The 18,108-nt window shown below is 42.7% G+C and overlaps 1 protein-coding gene across 3 annotated transcripts in view; it reads right to left on the bottom strand.

Moving 5' to 3' along the window:
• rhobtb4 (Rho related BTB domain containing 4) overlaps positions 1-9,764 on the bottom strand; it is a 37,830-nt gene extending 28,066 nt beyond the window's left edge. Inside the window, exons 1-2 of one of the 3 annotated variants that reach the window (XM_026342246.1) lie at positions 9,620-9,764; positions 8,723-8,860 (exon numbers count right to left, since the gene is read on the bottom strand). The gene's annotated coding sequence lies outside the window, so the exon portion shown is untranslated. Of the gene's footprint in view, positions 1-8,722; positions 8,970-9,619 lie in introns of those variants that run through there. The other 2 variants (XM_026342248.1, XM_026342247.1) reach the window with 2 other exon arrangements.
• Positions 9,765-18,108: the final 8,344 nt, after the last annotated feature.

The following is an 18,108-nucleotide window of genomic DNA, read 5'->3' as shown; positions in this document are numbered from 1 at the left end:
AGCAAAGGAAGCCAAAATCAGCAGGTCACCGACAAGGATTAAAACAACACAAATTAAACAGAGAGTAAAGGTTTGCTGTAATATTGGACGGTCACATGAGCCTGGTTTTCAAATCCATTTATCAAATGCCATCTCTAAACCCTCCTAAAGATAAAATCACACTACAGACAATCATGGTTTTGTTTTTAAATGAAGCCACTGCTTATGCAATAAATAAAACTGTTACCTAAGCTTAACCAAGAGCCTAAAAACAACCATACAGAAATATTGTGCTGAGACAAACTGAATGTTGTAGCTCGAGATCTAATGTTTCTGTTAATGTCAGAAAAAAAATGTTCTCTGAGAAAAATGTTTAATATTCACATTCAAGTCATCTTGGCAGATGTGTTTATCCAAAGAAACTAAAGAGGTACAAGGCAAAGGCAGGGTAAGCATAAACAGGGCTGAAACGTCACCTCAAAGTAATCAATTTAGTTGATTATGCAAATACGTTGATTTGCATGGAGTGCCTCAATAGGCCACATTTATTTACATGTAAACTGAATTATGGCAGCTTCTTCTTCCAGACATGCTTTAAATGTATCTGTATCCCAAAACGTCTGAATGTTCTCATTTAATGTGTCCGGTGCATTAAAGGAAAGCACCGAGTGTACGGTTGGGATGTGGGTTAGTAAGACCTTGCTCCACCTCCTAGATGGCTCAGTACGTTGCTATCATTGGCTCAGTAAACTGTTTAGGTTTAGGCACAAAAACTACTTGTTTAAGTTTAAGGATTTTGATGTAGGTTAAAATAAATATCAATGTTGTTCTGAAAGTGAAAATGAAAGTAAAAATCAAAATACAAATCAAAAATGTGGGAAATGAGAGACAGCATGTAATTAATAATGATAATGATAATGATAATGGCCATTTAATCAGATGATAACACCAAAGCTTAGACTTCTGGATACGCTGAAGAAAACAGAATATGCTTAAGTTTGATTCAAGATTTTGACTCAGGTCACAACAATGTCAAATCATGCTATATCATACGCTTTATCAAATGTAATAAACATGTTCTCTCGGCACCTTTGAATACATTTAGAACATTTATTCCCCATTTAAACATGGCTTCATTGGCTTTAGTTGGAAGTTTAATCTGTCAAATATACTCCCTAAAATTTCTTATAATGTGCTTTAGTAAAATCATCCACATGGAGAAGAGAAGCGCTTATAGTACTGCAAAGAGGGATAGGTGGGAGATTTTCTTCCTGGAGCTTGTTAATACAGTAACAGAAAGGAAAAGGTAAATGGTTATTACACATACACTTTCTAATAAGACAGGAAACAACGCGTTAAACCAAAAGAAAGTGCTTCACTCTTGTGGGGAGGAGATGCTACAAAACACCAAAAAATAAAAAAGATACACTTGTTTTGAGATAGTTAACACACTGTAATAGTGTTGAGGCTAAGCTGATCCAGCAGTTACCATCATGGCTGTACAGCCCTGTATACTGCAAGGTACACTGAAGAGCATTACTGATGGGCCCAATTGCAATTTGTAATCTTTTTGTAACAGTGTTTTTTCAATTGCTCACAGGTATTGGTCAATACTAAAACTACTTCTTCACACAGTCTGTATTACAAACTTACATTTCAGCTAAACAGTTCATCTCACCTCCAGAAGGAACTCTTCTTTTCCACTCACTCACTCTGTTTTTGATTTTTTTTTTTCATGTTTAACTGTTTTGAACAAAGTGTGTTAGCATTTGAAAAATGTGCTGTAAAAGTTTGGTGATTTGCAGGGGACGGTGTCTGACTGAGAGATGGGTTCATGAATTGTGATACCTGTTGTGGTCACTGAATGCATTTTATGTGAAAACAATGAAAAGTGATTCACAGAGACTTCTGTTTTGATGACTGTGTTTTGATGATGCGACTTCAGTTTAGATCAGTGATTGTTCACAATTGAATAAAACTGTAACAATCCAGAAGGTCTTTCTAACAATACATGCATCTATTACTAGACATGGATACCTTGTTGTTGCCTGTGGAGATTTGAAGACTGGTGGAAATCTTTTCTGAACCTTTGTTACAAATATTATCTCATATATGTATTAAACATGGTTTAATAATTTACTAATGTGCATTAAATGTAATGTTATTATGCAAAGTTCTGGCCAGTGTGTCATCAACCAAGAGGAGGAGCAAAGGACAGGTTTGAGGAAAGACATTTATTTGGCCTTAACACGGGTCAGTCAGTTTTCCAGAAACAGTCTGATCAAACAACATGTGTAGCCAAGCCAAACATCACTGACCTTCGGTCTAAAAGGGAAAGGTAGAGCTGCAGGCCCATGGAGATCACACTGCACAAAGTCAATACAGCAAATCCAGCACACAATGCAGAGGTTCACAAACATCAGCCTTAAAATGAAGCCGGTCTCCTCTGAGTAGTCTCAGTCACAAAAATATGTAATTTTTTGAGTGTAACAAGCAAAAATCGCAGACAGACAAATAAACCATATAACGGTGAGCCGGCACAACAGGAAGGTCCTTTGTTGCTTTTCCTTTAAACAGGCTGAATATACCCATTTGTGCTACTCTGTGACTTAGAGTTCCTCCTATTGTATTACACTTGCAAAAACAAAAACAAATCTGTTTTGAGGTGAAATCTGGAATCTCGCAGACAGAGAAAAACAATAATACTTGTTATGAATGTCATCCTGTGTGAGTGGGTTTTACAACCCTGATAGGTCAAGGCATTTTCCCGGGCAGTAACATAATCCTACAGCTGTCCTGAAAGCACAAAGATCACCAAATGTAGATGATTTTCACCTGCAATGCAACTCGCCATCGCCAGTAACACTGGCATGTGATACTCTGCAAGCATGTACTGCTTTTAATCTGTCCAAATGGAGCTCAACATGCATCTCCAATTGCGGGAATATTGCTAAATAAGACGGCAAAAGCAGGGACACACACACACACACACACACACACACACACAGATGATACAGTATACACAGTAGGCATCCTAAAATAGTGTGATGGAAAAATCTATACTGGTGTCTGGTTATTTCCACACTGTTGTGCTGTGGCCTGGTGATAGAACTGGAATACAATAGTCACTGCACACCGCGACCACACGTCATTTATTTGCCAAGCTGCAGCACGGCCACACAGACTTTAATCATTTGAATAAGGTCAAAGAGCAAAGGGGGTGGAAGTTCTTCTGGATGGGGCATTACTGCTGAGCCCAGCTAATCCTAACCACTTGTGAACAGAGGTCGCTTAGAAACATTCAGATGGAACAAACTGCTAAGATACGGAGATACAACACGTACACAGGCTGTCCAAATCTATATTTCTTTATCATTTAGTTTAGATAAGCGGTAAGTTCCTTCTGTATTGCTGATTACTGCATCAATGAGAGAGGAAAAGTCAATTCAACAGAAAACCATAACAGTCATAAAGGAGCATAACACTAAAAAGGTCAATATGTCTGTATGATATCCCCCTGTTTGTGATTATTTCATTGCCAGGTGGTATGACAGTTTAAGCCTTATCTTTATTTCCCCTTGAAATATAGTGTAATTATGTAACAGTCATGTTTTTGATTTACATATCATCATGCTTACTCAGAATTTCACTGTAAGGTTGACTTTTTAGGGTTCCTTTTGTTTTTAATTAGGGAAATTACCCTTAAGTATATGATGACTAAAAATAGATCTAAGCTGGAAATGGTAAACCAAACCACATAAGTCCAAACCATGTGAGTCAATTTCAGATTTCCCTTTGGATGCAAACCACTGAGACGGGAGTCAGACAAACACTGACTTGGATGATGACAGAGCGCTCGTTTGCAACTTGTTACCCTCAGTTATCGTGTGTGATTCATTCATTCTGGTGTGCCCGTGCATGTGTGTGTTTGCCAGTGTGCGTCTGGGAGAGAGAGAGTGTGACACACAGGTTGCATCAGCCTGCTTAAACCGCAGAAATCATGCCTCCCTCAATCAAACGCCGTGCGTGTGATGATAAGCTCAGCGAAGACAACGGCGCGATTAAAAATAGGTGTGAAAAGGATTAACCTCTACCTGTGGATACATACAACCCGCATGAGCACACAAAAACAAGTCTTAAATGGCTTGGCCAACACTGAAACTGGTCTGACCCTGATTAGCAGGAATTGCACCCTTGGGCATTTCTCTCACTACAGATTAGTTTAAAGCCTCTGGTCTTACTATAGAAAAGGCAGACGGGGACACAGATAGGTAGCAAGCATATGCATGTGTCAGTGTCATCATGTCTATATGGCTGGGGTTGCAAGTTCATATGTTTCTCTTTGTGAGTCATTACGCCAGTGTATGTCTGCTCATGGGTTTGGGTGCACTGGAAGATTTTTGCAGGACTCCCTGATACACTGTGGAGAGCTTCACTGGTGAGGACGGGAGCATTCTGAGAAATAAGATGCTCTCTGGGAACAATGAAAGCAACTAATTGCTAAATAGCCAGCCACAGCTGAGGTCACACACAAACCACAATGAAATCATTTAACCATTGCTCCGTGCCACATGTAGAAGTGTCCAATGAACACCAGCCATCAGTTGTAACCACTCCTAAAATGAGATGAAGGCAAATGTCTACGTGACATGAAGCATACAGGGGCACCTCCCAGACATTCTTTTTCTCTCACACACTCTCTGTGACAAACCAGAAAATGAAACTGCGAACTCTCCCTGTGTCACACCCAGGCACAGCCAGTCACCGATGCTGCTGAAGGTGCTAAGTGGGGCGTTGTAATTCTCAATTAATCAAAGCTACAGCCACGGAAGAGTGTGTGTGTGTGTGTGTGAGTGTGAGTGTGATGGAATGTGAGCTGTTGTTGTTACAGAAAAGCAGGTGGGTAGACAGGCAGACAAGACATGACAACAAACAGGAAAATAAAGAGAAAGGCAGCCAAGGTTTGCAGGCGTTGGAAATCAGAGACGCTGCAGATCACGGCTACGAGGCAGAGGCCAGACGTACAGTATGAGGCTGTTTGGTGAATGCGTGGGTCCTAACCTCACAGGGGATGCAAAGAGACAGCCACACCCATCCAACCACACTTGTACCCCACAATGCACACACAGATACACACTGCCACTATAAAAGCCTCAGACATTTCCCTATAGTGCGAAATGAGATCTGTCTTTGCAGCACACGCATTTTTCTGAATACCTAGTTGGTGTTTCCTCAATCATATGACTTTGGAGCCAACTCACCCAGAGGGGATTGGCTTTCCACAAATGAGAGCAGCAGATGCTAAAGAAAGCGACACCCAGGAATCAAATTGCACGCAGAGTTGCATACATCCAGAAATATGCATGCATAACAACACACAGATCAACTGGGAGATATATTTGTTGCAGTGATCCACACCAACGTGATACACAAAAGCACACACACAAACACACACACAAGCTCTAACATGAACATAAAAAGAGATGAGCCGGAGTCCATGGCACAACGTGTCGCCTATCCCTGAGCACGCATGCAAGTAGCTGCTGCATTCAGTTGCTAACATCAGGTGGGAAGACGGATATATTACTTTATTTGTTTTATATCCTGCATGTACAGGTCAAGAAGAAAGAATAAATAAAAAAATGTGCGTATTGGAGAAAGGGAACCAAAAACCTGAAGGACACAAATGGACACTGATCAATTTCAACTACAGAATCAGCCACTAAGAGTGAGTGTTTGGAGGTCTAATTATCTACTATTAAAGAAACTAAACTGTGGGGCTCCATAAGCAGCCACCAGACTGACACTGACAAAGCACTGAAACAATTCTCGCTGTGTAAAACCTTTGGCCCAGAACTCTTTCCCCACATTCTGTCAACAGAGAGATTGTGCAAGACGTCTCCATATCAGCGTTGCCATCTTGGATCTCTGGACACAGACCCCAGTCAGGCTCTGGCTTGGGCCCAGCTTCGAGCTGCGTGAGCAGCCGCAAATGAACAAAAACACCCTCCTCGAGATGAACGGCCTCTCTTATCTCCCCTCGCCCTCTTGGTCCAGTGCTACTCTGTCCTGTCTTCGCTGAGGATGCAACACCTCCTTATCCAAGTCTCTCACCACACATACATGCACACACACACACACACACAAACAGCAAGACATGAGCTGTCTGGCCTTGTAAAGACGTGTTATACTTGCTACATACGTGAAATCATGTGATACAGTAATGCAAAGCAATTAGAGAAACGACTCTACGTGTTGTTTGTTTCCAATTAATATTGTTTTTATTGTTTAGTGGGCCAGACGACGTGTTTGCTCAGTGTAACTCAGACCAGCTGTAGAGGCCTATAAAGCTAATCACATACACTCACACACGTCCTGTACAGTTGAAACGGGGAGAGTGGGAACTCCAGTGCGTCGGATTAACACATTAAAGGAAGTTAAGACAGATGTTCGAAGAAGTTTTACGTGTGGAGCTGGTTGAGAGAGTTTTCTATCTGAGTGAATGTCATAGCCTTTCCTTCTCCCGTAGCTCCTTTTTTTCTAATCACATCCTTACTTCACCCTCTTTCCAGGTTGAAATTAGAAGCTGAGTGCCCTCTGATTTATCATGTTTACAGTCATACGCGATCTAGCACTTGACATACGCTCCCTCTCTCTCTTTCAATCTCTCTTTCTTGCTCCATCAGCCTGCTATGCTCTAATTTCCCCTAAGCCAAAACCCCTTCATGTCCCTCTCTCTTTCATGATCTGCACTTCTTTTTCGTCTCTTCTCTTCTCTTCTCTTCTCTTCTCTTCTCTTCTCTTCTCTTCTCTTCTCTTCTCAGCACACAACAGCCCAGACATCCCTTATCTTTCCCCTCGCCAATTCAGCTCTTTCATACACATTCTTCATTCACTGACACCGAGTTTAAAAAACAACCAAAGAGGCAGCAAATGGGAGAGAAATAAACTCTACAGTTGCCATCAGCACCAGCACAAATACTTGCCCTTTCTCTCTCTCTACATTCTCTCTCTCGCTGCCCCATGATTTCCCCTCTCTGCAAAACTTACTTAAGAGAACAAACATCATGTGGTGCTGGTAAAAGAGGAAGACGCTGTTTGTTGTATGACTGTGAGTCTCTTGTTTGTTTGTTTTTTTCATTTTATTTTTTTAAATGTGTGAATACTTGTGCTGCCGTCCAAGGGTATTTATCTGAGTGTCTGTGTGCATTCATTTGAGTTTCTCTCTAGCAGCACTAATAATTACAATGCTCCTTAAATGCATCTGAATGCTGTGCACAAAACTGCATATTATCATTCCCATGCACACATCTCCCAGCAATCAGACACCGTGGACCCAGTTGAGGGGAAGCAGACTCTGCATGTTGGTGTGTGTCAGCATGTGACCGAATGTGTGTGTGTGATATTGCTCAACTGACACAAAGACGCTACTTCTTATATGATTCCCAGCTGCGTGGAGTTGGCCCGCTAGACAGCCATCGAGCAGGCAGGAATGTTTGGTGTGCAGTCCTACTGGAAAGCCTCAGCTACCCACACACTCACTCCCAGCCTCCTCCGGAGACGACCTACTCCTCCGAGCAGGGGCAGGGCCTCACCCCCAAAGGAAGAATGGTTCAAATTCCACAGATAGAAAAACACAGAGGAGCGGGATAGACCGAAGGAACTGGCGTTGTATGTACTTGTACTTGTATGAGACCATCCCCCCACACCCACCATCTGTTCTGCGCTCACAGAGTAGGAAAATCAGAGAAGGGGGAACAAAAAAGAAAGCAGGACATTTTGGCTCCTGTCGCCATTGTTGGCGTGAATGATAACGGTCGGTTGTTGTCAGAGACACCAGGTTTCCTTCTACCACTTTGGTCTTAGCGTGCTTTAGCAGATCCAGCGACTGCGGCCACTGTTTGGCTCTGTACACTGCGAGTGACTCCAATCCTCAGCTATGCCTTCAAGCTCATTCACACAACCAGGAAGCAGGTGGTGGAGATATGTAATTTGGTTTTTTGAGCAGGCAAAGCAAACTAGATTTTTTTTTTTTTTTTTTTTTGCAAAGCACAAACTGACTTCATGGCTGATTACAGTACCACAAAGGGCATCTAGTCAGAGACACAGCCAGAGATGTGCTGGCTGTGATGCAACGTTTTACTAAAACGTCCCCACAGGGAAATCAACACAGCTGAGTGTGAGGTAGGAGGTAATAAGCTTGTTGCAATTTAAACATGATAACAGTGAATAAAAACTTCCTTTGAGTGTTTTTAAACAAGGTTATTTGATGGGGATATGTTTCAAATGTGCATTAGTGCATGTCTCAGTACTTTAAAACACATTACAGATAAATATAAGGTGACTCGTCAAAACACAAACTATAACTAGCCCTCTGGGTCAGAAGCCACGTGACCTTTTATCAAAGTTTTGCAGATTTGCAGCTGACTTAAAGCGACATGCGCACATTGATTCTTCTTTTTTTTTTTGTTTGTTTGTTTTAACTTCAGTTTTTAGCCTGCTCTAAAACTTTATCATATAAAGTTGCATTTACGTATTGCTGGACCCAGGTTGCTGAAATCATCTTGCATTACCTGCAAACTAGTCAAACTGACGGAACCGTTATGTAACCCCTGTCTATCCACACGATCTGCTCCGTGCGCCGCTTTGGCTGCGAGCATATGCAGCTTCAGCCACGAGTTTATATCAAACAGTGCACTGTGTTGCATCCCCCCCCCCCCCCCCCCCCCCCAGTCGTTCCTACCTTTAAAAGACATTCACCTCTGAAATCAGCTCGGCTCTCTCGCTCCTCGACGTCCGCTTTCACTTCACACCTCTGCGCTGCTCTTTTCCCCTCGGTTTATTCTGGGAAGCGCTCCGTCTCTCGCTTCTCCCCATGAAACTGCAAAGGCACAGACACATGCGATCACTTCAGAGCATTCCTCAGCAGAACAACATCTAATCACAACTCACATGTTTTTTTTTGTTTGTTTTTTTTTTGTTTGTTTGTTTGTTTTTTTATCACTTGCTCCGCGTCAGCCTGGACTCAAACGTCCTCAAATGATCGGCTTCGCCCCTAAATGCGCGCGTTTGGGGGAGATTTGCCAGAACTGACAGAAGAAAAATACTCCCGACTGTTGTAGCCGAGAGACGCCAGGAGGAATGTAATTACATGAAGACTGCTGCATATTGCAAAACCTGCAGGCATGCTCTTGTTTGCAGGGCCCCGCTATTGTGCTGAGGGATCCGTCTGGGCTGTTGTCCGCCTGTGGTCCTGATGCGAGTTTTTTCCACGTCCCTTTGTTGTTTCTGTCACACCTACAAGGAGGGGAGCACATGGAGGAGGGGACCCTTGGCGCGACTTTCTTTTGTCTGTCTGTTTGTTTTTGCACGGCAGAGCTGCTCATCACGGCTGGATGAGCCTTAAAAAAAAAAAAATACTGATCCGACACACACTTTACATCATGGATGCGAGAGGGATTTTTACGCGACAGCACCTCTGTCTGACCATGTCTAATCCAACCTCCACTCATTTGTTGTTTATTTTATTTTATTATTTACTTCACGCATTTGAAATAATATCACATTGTAAAATAAAAGTCTGTCTCTGCCTTTCCCCTGTAACCTACCGCACCCTTGTTTTCATCCGTGTGTGTCTCACCAAATGTCTTTGGCAGAAGTTTGTCCTCGCTGGGGAGTGGGCCGATGCCGCTGTCTGCGTCTCTCTCTCTCCTCTTTCCTTCCCTCGCTGTCTCTCCCAAGCGGTGGCAGAGCCCAGTGATGTTTCACTCCAGATCAGCCTTCACCGACTGCGCGCCAGCGCATATCAACGAGCGCGGTGACGCCAGCCTCATCGCCAGTCACCAGCGCCACACCCATCCATTCATAAAGTAGAGAGCGTGCCAGTCACCACGCCGGACAGTGCGCACCGTGGCCATAGAAAATACATTATGATCCAATCGGGACAGATAAAACGGCTATCACAGCGCTGGAGGGGATTATGTCGCCCAAGTATCTCCTAATTCTGTGTCTCATATCCAAAACAGGGAATTTATTATCAGACTTCAGGGCATGTTTACCGTAACGTGGAGCGTGATGACAACGCATGTGTAACATTGTCTTTTTCTCTGTACAAGCATGCGGTCTAGATAGAAACGCAGCAGAATCCCCCACGTTATGTAAACGTGTAGTGTGTAGACGTGAACAGCTGTGTATGTGCAGTAATAGAAAATAACAGCTACATTTAACCAAACTTCATCCATTATGATGAGCATTAATAGCTCCTTTGCAAAATCACCAAAACATTTTAAAGTAAAAAAAAAAAAAAAACTAAATATGTTTGGATTTATGACTAAGGGGAGTATTTCCTCATGTTATATGAACAAAAATATAATTTGAATAACTGATAAAATGACTGTCATATGAATCAGTGATCATACAATATGACACTCCACATTCATTTTAATGACAATACAAGTACATCATTAACCAAAACGAATATAATATGATGCTAAAATGTGAATCTGAAGAGCATTTGAGGATGACTCCCGCTTGCTGCTCCTTCTTTAGCTGAAATACAGGTTCTCCTGATGCTGACTTCATCACGTCCTCCTGCAGAACCTGTTCGGCTGTGACAGTTTGATTAACAGCATGTGATGCATAATGTGCAGATGTCTGAAGGCACTTTACACCTTTGATTTTATCTCCACTCTAAAAATATGTATTTGGGTAATTCACTGGGTGGCCACCCTCAGGGAGGATGCTGTGTGCCCTAATCAGTATACAGTGTAGAGAAATTACAGGTCAGTCATCTGCCGTGTGTGTGTGTGTGTCCCATTTGTAGAATTCACACTGTATATTTTCCAACATTTCTGTCAATGTTAAAATGTACAATTAACATTTTGTAAGTTTATAATTTTGTAGTTTTGCACTTTTTGTACTCAAAACTCAAGAGATGACCAGCAACATAACTTGAAACTACCTTTATTCTACACCAAGTCTAACTGGATCTTACGATCTCACTTTAACTAAACACAATGTTGTGATTCATAATTTGCCAGGCAGCTTGTGTGAAGAAGCTTTTTTTTTTGTTTTTTTGCTGACTCCTGCTAACTCAGCTTAAGAGACTGAAACTTTCAAACTTTCACTTAGAAACAAGTGGGCACAGGATGGAACATGATGAAGAAATAGAAAAAAACAGCATTCAGTTTTCATGATGACTTGTTTATCTGAGCCGTGAGAAAAAGCATTTCAGCATCAGCTTTCATCAGCATTTTGAGGGAGAAAAAGATCCCTGTGTACGTATTTTGAACTTGGCAAAAGTATAAATGTCAGGCAACTGAGGGGCCGTGAGAGGCTCACTGTCTCACACAGATTCTCAAAGACTCCTGCACAGCCAAGCATCTCAAACAGTCATTGTCCTGCGAAGAGAACAGAGCAACCTGCCCAGGCTTGCTCCTACCTCAGCATGCATGCAAGTCCTAGGCAACCAAACGCTTGCAGTATGTGACCAGCTGGCAGCTCATCACACATACACGCAGACGCACACACACCACAACAGCGGTGGAACATCATGCTGTAGCTACGACAGCGATACCCCTGGGATGAACCTCTAATGTCAATGCTGAAAAAATGTGCGTCGCTCTGTTGTCTCCTCTTCTCTCTCTCTTCTTCATGACACACACAGGTTGCGTCGAGTCTTTATCTCAAAGTGTCTTTTACAGCACTTTTCCGCAGCCGGTGGCTTCTGCTGTAGCATTATTGTTGCAGCCGCATGGGCACAATAGGGGCACAATGGAGCCGTTCAAACCTCTCTGTGTCCGTCTCTCTCTCCTGGAAGGGCAAACTGCTGACCCCAGGGCTGTGAAAGGCCTGGATCAGCTGAATTTCTCCAAACACAGTTGGCCCATGCTTTGCACAAGCAACACAGACGGACATACAAATGCACATCCACACATGCACATGACCAACATGACTATACAAACAAAGAAAAAGGTGAGCTTTGTCCGGCTCCGATTGATTCCATACCTCCACCGTGGCATTTCAAGAGCCACAATGGCCTTTAACTTTGGCCCTAAAATGACAACATCCAACTTTGGCCACTCGCTGACCATAAAGGGCCTCTCTTTGACTCAGAGACTCTGCTATTCTTCTGCCTGATCTCTCAGACAAAGTGGCATTACAGAAGTACCAACTGAGCTTGAACAATTGCTCACAAAGGAGGCACTGACTTGGTGTTTCCAGCCTTCTTGCCAACTGTACCACATTCTGGACAGTGTGGTGTGAAGATAAAATGGAATCATATGCAGTCACGCACAGAAAGATTATTGGTACGTGACCTTGGGGAACAGTTGTTGATTTGTAAATAGTTATTACTCGAATATTCCAGTTGATATGAGTCACACTGTCACACTGAGGGCTAATAAGTTAGTAGATAATATTTAGGATATTAAATACGATGATGAATATGAGTAGGACACCAATCTCCTATTGCACTTCAACATTTTACCCAACCGCAGCCATATAACGTGATCTTCCAGAAAGTTGCAGGATCGATACTGTATTCGTTTTCTGCTACATCTTCTTATGCCATCCATTTTTATTTTTTACAATTCTTATTTAGTGTGCATTTACAGTACATTTATGTTTTTTCAATTTTCATCCCTTTGTGGACATGTTGTTCATGCACTTAAACATCGTGTATGTTTGGAAAACTTTGAAATCTGTGGGATTTGTGAGGTGCCACTTTGTCAGTGTGGATACAGATCAGAGAGAGGATGACATACCCCCTACCAGTTAAGTTAATCTCCATCGCTCCATGCATCCATCTACCTGGATCAAGGGTGGCCATCCAGTTCTGGGCTATTATCCACCCAGTTTCGGGCACCTGGCCTCTTTGGTCCGCACTCCAGGGCTGCCTGTGTCCCTCCTGGGCGTCATATAGGTGCTATGAATAGAAACTGGCGTATGCTCAGTGCTGTCAGCTGGGCATTGGCACGTGTGGCTCATGTCAGCACGGCCGCGGCGCAATGCTCCCGACTGGCGTCACTGCACCAACAGCACATTTGGGTCGCTATGGAAACAGGGACGAGCACAGCTACCTCTGCCCTGACATCCATTGGTAGTGTTTTGCAGACAAAGTCTGATCTCTTTTTTCTCTCCATCCTTCTCCCTGTCTTTTTTTTTTTTCCAATCTGTTTCCTGCTCTTTGTTCCTATTTGTTTCTCTATCTGTTGTTTACGTGACTCATGACGCTCAGGAGGGAACCGGAGGTTTGAGACTGTACCCAGAGAGCTCTACACTGCTGTGTTGTTAAAGTCGTTGTCATCCTCATTACTCTCATAAAAGTTCAGGAATACACCCATGAACAGATCAAAAGTATGAGTGCTGAGCCTTCAAGTCTCCTCTTGATATTGTGCAAATGTCTGTGTTTGTGTCTTTATGTCTGTAGTGGTTTCCTCAGCGGTGACTCATTTTCCAAAGCAGGAGCTTCTTAAAGTCTTCTGAGTACATGGGTCCCGTCACGTCTCTCTCCTCGTCTGAATTTGTCTCATAGCCAAACGTCTCTCTCTCTCTTTTTCTCTCCCTCCATCCACACAGGCATGCAAAGTGGCAACGACTGGCCATAATGGTGGGGTGCGTGGGTCGCCGCATTTTTCATGGAGGTCTGACAGCTTTCTTGGGACGAACGAGCAGATTGCAGTGTTTGCACTTCTGCTCCATTTACCACTTCGTAGCTGATCACGTAACATTTCCTGGCAGGACGCCAGATGGGTGAATGGAACAGGTATTAAGTTAATAAAACAAAAACCAAAAGACAGCCGCTGCTCATCAGCTGCACCCTCTGCCACTATTATGGTTTTTAACTTTTTAATCTCTTCAAAGTGGGTGTACGACATCGCTGCCTCCTGTCAGTGTTTGACTGGTTTGGCTTATATGAAAACATGGATAATCTTCCTCCCTTTTACTCCACATTTTCCAAAGCATTATTATCATAATTGCATAGATCTTTTAATTCCAGCAAAACATGCTATTGTCAGCATTATCAGAGGAGCTGAGTCTATTTAAACAATAATGACAGTATTTATTTAACAGACAATAGAAGCTGAACACAAAAGTTCACTCTAGCCGTCTGGGCCAGAGGCAAGATTTACTCTTTGACTTATTTTTGGCCTCATATTATATGTGAATACTGATACCTGAAACAATGACGCACAGTATTCAAAGAAGTATTTATATCTTGGTCATGGGAAGTTCGTGTCCGCTGAGTTCAGTATCTGACTTTAATTACCCAGAGCTGGTAAGTTAAAGTTTAAACCACTCTGACAGTACTTCTGTTGGTCTTTGTCTGTACAAGGTTATGAGTGTGTGAGTGCATGTGTGGATACACTTTTAGTACGTGTGTATTTGTGGTGCATGCACATTAACAGTGCGCAACAGAACAGCTGGGAAATAGGTTGTGTAAAACGGGGCAGAAGGACACCACTCTGACATGACGCTTGTGTTTGTGAGCTGAAGAGAATTAGACATATGATACCTTATGTGACTTTTGCCATCTATTGTCAGTTTTAGTAAAAGTGTAATTTTAGAAAAAAGCAACTCATGAAAAAATGTTTAACAAACGTGTTTAGGCATAGCACAACAGAGGTGAGCATGTGCAAAGCACCCGGCCACCCCATGAAACTGTATTTCATTCATATTTGTATGCTGCCAGATGTGAATGTGTGGCACAGTATTTCAATGAGTATGCATGCATGCTGAGCTACCATATCCCTTACATGGAAAGCTTCCTTAGTCAGTGATGAATTAAAAGCATGCACCCAAACTCTAAAAGGTTAGACTGCCTCTAAAGAGTGAATTCTACATTTTAAGTAGGTATATTTGTGTTTCACTCATCCATGTGCATGTCCTTCCGTTGACTGATTAATGAACTCTCATTCGACCCCCACCACCAACACACACATGCACACACGTATGACAAATGAACACCAGAGCCACAACTGTTGACACACTGCAGCTCATATGTGACGCTGCCCTCTCACTGTGGTGCTCTGTTTCTGTTACCACAGATCATTTAAACTGCTAAACTCACTCTTCTGTCTACTTCTGAGCCTAGTGTCTCTTGACAGCGAGACGATTTGAACGACTGAATTTGTTTCATATCTGTTCTCCATCGGTTCACTGGATAACCTCTGTGTGACATCTCTATTGTTAGATTGCATTGGCTTTCTCTATTCTGCTAATTAGGTGTAGTGCGTGTGCACTGTGACTAATGAAACTGGTCCACTTATAAAGCCCACATTTTTATCTCTGTTTCTCTCACTGACACACCTGGTGTTTGGTGGAAACGTTGTTGTGTATTTTGAATCCAGGTTGTGCACTGAACACGTCCATTCATCTCTTTCACATTAACCGTATTAGCCATCTCACTGACAGAGCACAATGACGAGGGTTGCCAGGATATTGCTGTTATTATTGTTGTGACCCTTTTTTGAGCCTCAATAACTCTCATTCACACACTAGAACTAATAAGAGTGGTGTTTATGAGTCAAATTTCCATTACTGCCGGAAGGGGTGTGAGATGTTAACATATCCCAAATTGATTTAGCATCCATCACCATACTATTACATTAAACAACAGCCAAAGCTGAAGATAGACATAGCATATACAAAAGTATCTGCACTCACAAAGATACGGCAATTCAGATCTCTGACTTTATTTAGAAGCCTGTCTAGAAAACGAATCCATCATCGTCTGAATGGTGCCATCTGCACATATTGCCACATACACACATAGGCATAAACGCACACACACTCCGACGTCAGCACATACACGTCAGACAATCCAAACACTGCCCAGTGCTAGGCAACCGTGCCATCCCAGTGCAGATGGTAGGATCTGATCATGTTTATTTTACTCTAATCTAATGCACTTAAGTCCCATTACCTACCCAAGCCTTCGAAATTATGTTACTGAAGATATGCAAGTCATGTGTGCATGTGTGGAGAGGTCAGGCCAGATCTACTAATGCTATTGTATAATGGACTACACTGAAACGGCCGGTGTCCATTTAACCTTGTGTTCACGTCCGCTTTTCATTCAGAGCTGCCCCACCTAACTTTGCTAGTCAGCAGTAATGCATTTCTCCCCATCTCTGTTGTCCACCTGGGAATAGAGTATCCCGCCTCAGTCCTCCAGCAAATCAATGCTATGTTTTTACATAGATCTGCTGCTCTTTCCAGGGTTTACACTTTTCTCCAGTACTCATGTGGGGATGTTGACTTCTACTTTGGAAGTTAGTCATTCCTCTACGGTGAGACATTTTCCCCAAATCAAATTCCCACATAAGCAGGGAGGGTGGGTTGTCCCGGCATGACATGTGTGGGCGTGGTTTTCCATAGTACAGTACTGAAACAGTGACTGCGGAGGTGCGTGGGTTGGCTTGGATTAACTATAATCTGGTTTGTAGCAATAAAACTGATCTACCACTACACTGGTAGCCACCCGTTTTTGTCATTGGTGCATATTTGCAGACCGGATGAGCTGGAAGTCGTCAGGCTACTTTAGTCACACCCCACATTCCAGTTATCACAATCACCAAGATGAAAGAAAAGCAAAAATCATTTACTCAGACCTTTCTACTTAAATAGGTCACCTACTGTCATTTCCCTTTGAAATAAATAATTGAATGTAACCTGAATCCTGAACTATTAATATTAGGGAGATGATTCTCTGTGGCGACCCCTGAAGGGGAACAGACGAAAGGAAAAGAATAAGATATCAATCAAAATAAGCTAAATAAATATGTTTAAATTAAGAAAATGAAAGTGTACAACGTGCGAGGGGTGTTTTGAAACACTGTTTGCGATGAACCTATTATCACTTGAATCTGCAGCTTTCCCCAGCTTACAGAGCTTAGCAGCTCCGGCTTGCAACTTTACTGGTTTTTAGGTCACTTCAGCTGTACACACAGAGTTGTTGAGCTGTTTTTATTGAAGAGTGTCTAAAATTCACCGTACAGTGCCTGCTCAGCACCTACGTAACTGCAAATAAAAACAGTTAGTGACTGTTACTAGTATGTAATCACAGTGGAGTGGAGCATTTAACAGATAATCAGCCCGATGGTTCCCTCACAGGTTGATAGGGATCAAAACAGAAGTGAATACTGGATTACAGAGGCCAGAAACATGATTCCTAATGCATTCTAATGTTGTTGTGCAGCTGCAAGGTCAGGATTGGCCAACCCTGGTCCTCAAGAGTCACAGTCCTGCTTGATTTCCAACTATCTCTGCTCTACTCTCTGCTGATTACCTGAATCAGGTGTGTCCGGCCAATCAGAAGCAGGACGTGCAGGGATGGTTGGACAACAAGCAGGGCTGTGGCTCATGAGGACTAGGGTCAGCCACCACTGGGCTTAATGTTCAAATAAGCAACAGTCACAATCACCTCATCATTATCATATAAACTTGAGAAGTGAAACTCAATACCCAGCTCGGAGTGCATGTACAAATAAAGTGTTGTTATTAACCCTAAATTACCATTCAAACATTTTGTATACAAGAAGTAATATATACATTTCACTGTCCATTAACAAATTATATAAGCTGCTCATTCGCAAATGTGACTAACCTAGTTTTGGCTTGCACCTGTGTTTGTCTGTCTTTATGCCACATCTGTCAGTCAGCAGTGGCACTTTTTCAGGCCTGTTAGTTTGTAGTACCCCCTCCTTCCCATTGCAGTGGGTTTAAAATGAAAGATCTATTTATACCACATGTCTGCGGGAGCTGGTCTCCTGGTTGCTTCATCAGAGACCTGGTCTGTCTATGGCAGCAGGCTCTAGCAGGCTTCATCCCCTGTGGTGAGTCTCTATCCCAGCAGGCTTAGTGGCACAGGCCTATACAGCTGCCACAAGGGTGGATTGGCATGGGATAAATTGTTCTTTCTGCACCGGAATAACGAAGATATACACAAACAAACAGCCTACAAATATTCACACTGCGGAAATGACATGTACACACATATAGCAGGAGATGCACAGTAGGACACCTGCAGATACATGAAGTCATGATAGATGTGATGGTTTTGTTGCATGGTTTCTGAAAAACCTGGCTAAGCCAATACCTGTGTAGGGTTTGGGTTGTGCACAAAAT

The sequence above is a fragment of the Anabas testudineus genome, chromosome 9, assembly GCF_900324465.2.
Source record: "Anabas testudineus chromosome 9, fAnaTes1.2, whole genome shotgun sequence".
Classification (NCBI taxonomy): Eukaryota; Metazoa; Chordata; class Actinopteri; order Anabantiformes; family Anabantidae; genus Anabas; species Anabas testudineus.
The sequence above is the reverse complement of the archived record's forward strand: the minus strand, read 5'-3'. Positions and strand labels throughout refer to the sequence as shown.